This window comes from Protobothrops mucrosquamatus, unplaced genomic scaffold (assembly GCF_001527695.2).
Source record: "Protobothrops mucrosquamatus isolate PMUCROS unplaced genomic scaffold, P.Mucros_1.0 scaffold_245, whole genome shotgun sequence".
In the NCBI taxonomy this organism is placed as follows: domain Eukaryota; kingdom Metazoa; phylum Chordata; class Lepidosauria; order Squamata; family Viperidae; genus Protobothrops; species Protobothrops mucrosquamatus.
The window spans coordinates 395,427-403,129 of NW_015386321.1; the positions used below are offsets into that span (position 1 = coordinate 395,427).

The 7,703-nt window shown below is 37.6% G+C and overlaps 1 protein-coding gene across 1 annotated transcript in view; it reads right to left on the bottom strand.

Moving 5' to 3' along the window:
• Window positions 1-7,703, bottom strand: part of NR3C1 (nuclear receptor subfamily 3 group C member 1) — an 89,444-nt gene that overhangs the window by 41,420 nt on the left and 40,321 nt on the right. The gene's annotated exons all lie outside the window — the stretch shown is intronic.

The window sequence follows — 7,703 nt, forward strand, 5'->3', positions numbered from 1 at the left end:
AGCCAAAATGGCGGCCGCAACTTTTCGGGAGGCTGGAATCAGGCCTCCCGCAATCCTGCGCCCTTCCAGAGGCCCTGTGGGACGATATAAGGCCCAGGGGAATTGTGGCCGCAATTGCAAAAAAAGGCAAAAATTTGATTTTTTTGCAAATTTCGGATGCCGAAAATGCATCCAAAATGGCGGCCGCAATTTTTGGATCATTTAAAAGGGACTCCGAGAGGCCTGAAAGGCCTGAGGGGAGTCAGGCTTTTGCCTGATTACCTCTAAAATTCCTGAGGTAAATAATGATAGGGCAGGTGGAGGGCAAGATCAACAAGTAGTCTCTGTTGATCTTCTACCTCCCCCCCACTCTAATTTCACAATTTGGGAGGAATGAGGGAAGAGAGATTTCACCCCCCCCCCACACTCCTCACCTCCCCAACAAGCTGCTAACAGCCTGAGGGAAGTTACACCAATCACTGATTTAATTATTAAAATTTTTGAAATAGCCAATATTTGAGGAGACTTCACCAATGGATTATGATTTGTCTAACCTGATCTAGCAGAGAGCCAAGCCAAAACGAGTCATCAAGAGCGGAGACCAAGTTAAGACTAGATTACCAGCAGGAGGGGGCGTGACAAGTTTTGGATACTTGGTCTCAAGAGCAGGCAGACAAAGAAAACCCATTGGTGGAGTCTCCGTCTCCTGTACTGGAGAACAATTAATCGGTGGAACAACCTGCCTCCAGAAGTTCTAAATGCTCCAACACTGGAAGTTTTTAAGAAGAGATCGGACAACTGTTTGTCTGAAATGGTATAGGGTTTTCTGCCTGAGCAGGGGGTTGGACTAGAAGACCTCCAAGGTCCCTTCCAACTCTGTTATTCTATTTTATCAATACATCAGATCAGAGGCTTTTTTATTTTTCTTCTAATAGCCCTCCTGTGAGGTGGTGGGCATTTTCATTGATAACAGAAAAATGTGCAATTATCTGTTTACCTAACGGTCTCCTCAATTTTCATTAGTCTGGGAAATAACTATTATACCTATATATCATAATTCCTTCTAAAAGCTGATTACTGGATATTTTTTTCATTAGTGGGATTTTTTTTTACAATAGGAATAATTTTTTAAAAATGGATAAGTCAGTTCAGACTTTTTGCAAACAAAGAGACAACTGATAATAAATAAATGATCTAGCACAGTAAAAATTACTTCCCATTGCAAATAGTGCTAGATAGATAATACTGTCCAAAGTTGACAAACAGGCATGCTGCATTTACTCTAAAGGAAGCTGGCTCTGAATGAAAGCCATTCCAACAGAAAGAAAACATAAAAATCGATAATATCTAGCATCCCCATTTTGTCATGGTAGGATTACCAATGGCAACTAAAACCAATCTTGAAGATCTCATTTCTCTGGCCCCAAATAAATGTATGTGAATAAAAGTACAAATAAAACAAATAAAAGTACAAAGGGAGTGTCTTCACTAACCTAGACCTGTGAGGGGCATACAACCGGGGTGGGGCCAGCAGCAACAGCCCCAGTGGGGGCCGCAACAGCCTGTTTTTGCACCACCCTTCAATGCAACCTTCGATGGAGACCCAGANGGGCGCGGCGGAAGGAGGGGAGATCCGGGATCACCCGGATCTCTGGGGGCAGTTCGTTCCAGAGGGTGGGGGCTCCCACCGAGAAGGCCCTCCCCCTGGGGGTCGCCAGCCGGCACTGTCTGGCTGACGGCACCCTGAGGAGACCCACTCTGTGGGAGCGTACCGGCCGATGGGAGGCAACCTGCGGCAGAAGGCGGTCCATGGGAAGTAATTCACTCACACAGTCTAACATACACAGAAAAAGCAACGTTCTTCTTACAGACTCTGTGTTTTGGGCCTCTTGGCCAAAAAGCAAGAGGGATTGTGGTTCTTTACATCATTCTATATTCATACTTGTTCTATACGTGTACTACAACTGAAGCTGCAAATTTGTATAGGTATACCTCAACTTACAATCATTCATTTAGCACCCTGTAGAAATTTGTATAGGTATACCTCAACTTACAATCATTCATTTAGCACCTTGTAGAAATTACAGAGGCACTGGAAAAAGATGACTTATGACTGGTTCTCACGCTTAAAACAGTCACATGTGCTTGGCAACTGATGTATCTTTATAACAGTTGTGGGATTCCAGGGCCTTGTGATTGCCATTTGCGACTTCCCAGCCACCATCCAAGAAGCAAAGTTGATAGGGGAAGCTGGATTTATTAATGACCATGTGACTCACATAACAATTGCAGTAATTCACTTAAGAACTGTGGCAAAAAAAGGTTGTAACTTTGAGCACAACTCATTCAACAACTGCCTTACTTAGCAATGGAAATTCTGGTCCCAATTGTGGTTGTTAAGTTGAGGACTTCCTATATATCTGAATTATAGAATCTTAAGCTTATATTTCCCAAACAAAGAAACTGCCACTTTTGAAGCCCATGAATTATCCCATTTCATCTAATGCCAGCAGCTTCCTAAAAAAAAAGCAAATAGCAAAATACAATATAACCTACAATACTGTGAAAAAAAAACAAGGCAAGCATGCAAAGGGAAGGATCAAATGTATTTCCTAGAAGAAAGGATGTTGTTCTGTTGAAACTTGCTTTGTTTTTATATGAGTATCTTGTTGCCACCCACTGACTTTTTTCTACAGCAAGCCAATAATCTTTATTTACTCACTTCGAGAGCAGAGCACGTTTTTTCCCCTGCAAAAATCTACTAATATCCATATAAAATCATTCTCTTGCTCCCTGCTGCTTGCATTTTGTGCCACTGCATTGGGTGGTATTTCTGCACAATACAAAACTGCTTTTCCATTGGATCGTGTTACTTCTTCCAAATTATACAATGAATAAGCCAATATTATTTTATTACAGTGAAATAATTATTCTTTTGCAGAACTGAAAGCACATAGCTGTCAATTTTCCTACTAGAGCTTTAAGCTTGGGAAAGCTGATGTTTTAGCACCTTAGCATCTAGCTAATTAGCACCATCCTGTCTTTTTTTATACAATCCCAGGAAAAGATAAAGGGCACTTGGCCAGATTTCCATCACAACGCTTATCTCTATTGATTTCTGACACCTACCATCATGAAGGGTGGCAAGTATTATGCTGTTTTGCATTTTCTTTCAAGTAAATCTGGAGTCTGGTAATTCAGTTTTTACCTCTAGGTGATCCTTTCTTAGGAATAGAGGAAACTCCCTGCCTAGGCTACAGCCTGTAATTATCAAATGCCCTTTCAAGTGGTTCATACAGCTGGCAGGCATGGAAACCAAAATAATACAGCCTTGAGCTGCAGCCAGATAGTACCTGAAAATGTAAGATGCAAATAAATGAAAGCAACTATCCATAATCCTTTTGCCAAACAACCATCAGTCTGTTGATTCCAAGGATGTGTTGTGTTACTATGACCTACATATCCCATTAACTTAGAGGACAAGAAAGCAGAGAGAAATGCTATTAATCTCCACCATGAGGATGAGATTTATGTGTAACCACATTGCTTCCAATTCACTCTAATCCCTCATTTTATTCACAGAATTTGTCCTCTCTGACTGGAATACACTAATTCAGTGCCCAGAGGTTGAAGCATGCAGCAGCTGCCTCACTGATGAATTCAACAGTTAAAAGTACAGTCGTCTTACAGCACTAAGTATATGCTAGGAAAAGCATTGAGTAAATAGCTTAAATACACGGATTGTACAATGTTACTATAAATTCCCCAACCATCAAACTATACTAATACCAAACTTTTTAAACATTTATTGCAACTCAAAATATGCTTAATTGTCTAAGAATTGACTCAGGCATTATACCTAGCATAAGTTAAGTTTCTTATCCTGCCCTCTAAAACTGTAATCAAAGGCACAGAATGAATTGTGCCAGTCAAAACTCACACTAGTGATATTCACATGTGACTAAGCCATCATGCAATGATCCTGTTCACCCTGGATGATACAGTTGATTAATAATCATAATTATAACCGTAATAAAAAAAGATTGAGTGCAAGGTGTTTTATTAAAATGATAATTCCTTATAAGGATTTCAGCCACAAAGTTTACCTTAACATTCAATTGGGCCCACATTTTGCAGTTGTTTAGAGGATACAAGTTTGAAGAAAATAAATTAAAAAAGAAACTCAATATAAATTTGAATACTGTTTCCCCTCAATCATCATAACTTTATAATCATATTACAATATACCTATCTCTTAAATCTGTTTTTCTCCTCTGATTTCCATCTTTTTTCTATTTTTTCCTGAATTCACATTCCATTCAATCTTTCCTCTTCTTTGACATTTATGCCACCTATTCTGAAACTCTTTTCCCTAATCTGATAATACAATGTTCCTTCTCAATGGGACAGCCACAATCATAATCGAAAAGGAAAGAGTGCCTTGTGATGAAAGATGCCAAAACAAATTTACTTCAAAGCTGCATATGCTCATGTTTAAGTAAAAAAGCAAACGTGGATATAATTACTGCAACTCAACTAAAAATTTGAGGTATTTATCATGATCAGTTTGCCTGTATGGCTCTTTCAAGTGCTGCTCAAGTCTTCTTAAAGTGCATTTCAAAAACCCTGTAGTGCTCTATGTCTTTTTGGTTCTTGATTGGGGCCAGAGACTTCAAAATACTATCTTTTAACAAGCTTTCAGATAGAGAATGGTCCTTTATAAAAAAAAAAAATGCCACAATGCCACCCTGCAATCTATGAGCACTGATGTGTTCAGGAATCCTCTTTTTTTAACATAATAATAGTTTTTAAGATCTGAAACAGAATATGGAAAACTGGAGGCTAGGAATAATTCTGCCATCAATTAAGTTGTCCTGAAATAAAGGTAAAGGTAAAGATTCCCCTGTCCAGAACTCTAGTGGGCGATGTTCATCTCCTTTTCCTAGCCAAAGGAGCCAGCGAGGAAGTTGTCTAAAGGCATTTCCATAAGTCAAGACACTTGGAACACTGTTACCTTCTCACTGAATTGGTACCTGTTTATCTACTTGCATTTGTATACTTTCAAACTGCTAGGTGAGCAGGAGTTGGGAAAAGAGAGGATGCTCGCACCATCATGCAGTGCTTCCAGTCAACAAGCCCAGCATCTTAACTGCTCGGCCTTGTCCTGAAGTAATGTGCATTAAATCTAAAGCTGAATCCACATTAAGCAAATTCTGCTTGACCTGTGGTTAATTGTATGACTTTGGGAGGAGAGGAAAGATATCTGTATCAATGGGGAAATTTATCACCATTGTAAGATGAACGAATATAAAATTTGTTAACATAACGTCCATAGTGACTCTGGTTTAGTTCACAAGTAACTGGATGCAGCAGTAATTATACAATAGAAGATGCCTTATTTGCTACCTAACATACCTGATTTGCTGAAAAAAAGAAACAACAACATCTATTCTAGAAGTCGTCTAGAAGTTGAGCCATAGCAACTGTACTTCTTGTTTGTATGAAAAGTTTCACAGCTTATCCAAGTAGCTTCCTTAACCTATTCTAGAATCTCTCTTCTTGATGCGCTTGAGACAGTCTAAAGTTGTTCAGCTTCCATTATTTGAAATTTGGGGTTAAGGCCCAGACTTGTCCTTTAGAAAGGTGGAAGAGCAGCATGAGCAGATTCAAGAGGCAGGAGCATAGATTGATAATAATAATAATAATAATAATAATGATGATGATGATGATGATGATGATGATGATGATGATGATGATGATGATGATGATGATGATGATGATGATGATGATGATGATGGAAGGGACCTTGGAGGTCATCAAGTCCAACCCCTGCTCAGGCAGGTAACCCTATACCATTTTAGACAAATGGCTGTCCAGTTTCTTCTTAAAAACTTCCAATTAAGAGTAAGTAATAATTAAATTAATATAATTATTCTTCCATACATTAAATATTTTTTTTCTTCCACCATAGTAAAAATTACAGTTTGGCAGCAACTAACAATATTCATATAATTTGCTTAAGCAGATCAGTTCAAGATTTATTTTGCATAACATAAGAAGCTTGCTCAGCTGTAACTTTAATTATATATTTTTTGACTTAACATGTTATATGAACCTAACGTGTTTGGTTATCGTTATATGTACTGTATGAATCCAGGTAACGGGAAAATTTAACAAGGCTAAATAAGGTTGTGTGAAAGCACCACCTTTCTGCTACCAATTCTGCTCTTCTGCTTTTCGTCAATTCTATACAGTCTCATCAATACAACTGAAAGCCAACCAAGCAATCCACATCAATGTGGATGTTTAAGGAAGTGAAACATCCTTAACATGGAATGAATTCTGGGCACTTTTATCAAATACCAACTTCCTTGGCGTGTTTATCCTATTCTAGAGGCTTTGAGAAGGCTCCCAAGTGTCAGCCATAATCCCAGAGCAAATTCATGGAATAAACAAGCCCTCCCTTCCTGCTTAGCCTTGACCCAATGATTATTTTGGGCCTCTTGCAAAAATTCAACCAGCAGTTTAAAACAAACTAATTTTTAACAGTCTGACTCATAGACTTAGGTATGTAAAACGGGATTAAGATTTTTGGACTTTTGAAGCATTGCCCTATCTCAAGTATCTCAAGTTATTAGCACTAAGATATATATATTTTTACTAAAAGGTCAGTCCTGTTCTCTATTTGCAAAGCCATGTTTGCATATCTCTCTTGAACACTTATCCCCATTCTGACCTTGTCCACCAATTCAAATTCACACAATATTGCTGAATTACACATTTATAGTGCTCTATATGACAGCCCAAACTTTAATAATTAAGTTTTGTATCAGAATTTTTTTTCTCCTCATATATCATAATGGCCTTCTTCCTTTACTCTGTTGGCATATGTGCATTTATTTACATGTTCTTTGTCTGTAAGAGAATATTTGATGTTGTTTGAAAATAACTATGGGTTTATCATTTTTAATAGTTCATATATTGATTGATCTTATGGATGTATTTTATGATTTTATTAATGTTTTGTCTCATCTGTTACAAGCTAGGTAGTATCAGAAGGGTATATGAAATATACAGTAGATAAATAGATAAATGAAATAAACAGGCAGTTCACTATCTTGCCTTCCCAAATTCATGGTACAATTTCAAATGAATGAATGGCGAAAGGACAGAATAGTGTAGCAAAACAAATATATAAACTAAAACCAATCCTTTAAATTTTTATTCCTAAGAATCTACTTTGATAGTACCATTTTTAAAATGAAATATTTCTTTTCTTCAGAGTGGTATACTCATGCTTTCTATTTAAACAAGTAACATTGCCATTTAAACTTACTAAGATATATTTTTACATTGTGGAATACTGGAGTATAATAAGTATGACTCAAATTTAGTTCAAAACAACAAATCCACAATGCCTCAAGTCATTCAATGTAAAATAATCAGGAATGAAACAACTAAATACCATGTTACCTATGGGAATCAATCTGTTGTAAGCCATATAAATCGTTTTTATTGTATTCAGGTTTTATAAGTAGCCTCTAAGTAAGTGGAACTTTTCATGCAATGAAGAAAACTGAAAAACTACAAGACAAGGATCCAAGAACATAGCTATCAGGACAAAGTCTTCATTTGGTGTTACCTTGAGGAGAAGTGGGTATTTGCAAATCCTCTGTATTGGAGTTAGGAGATAACCTTCAAGTGGAATGTCTGTAGTCTTTCTA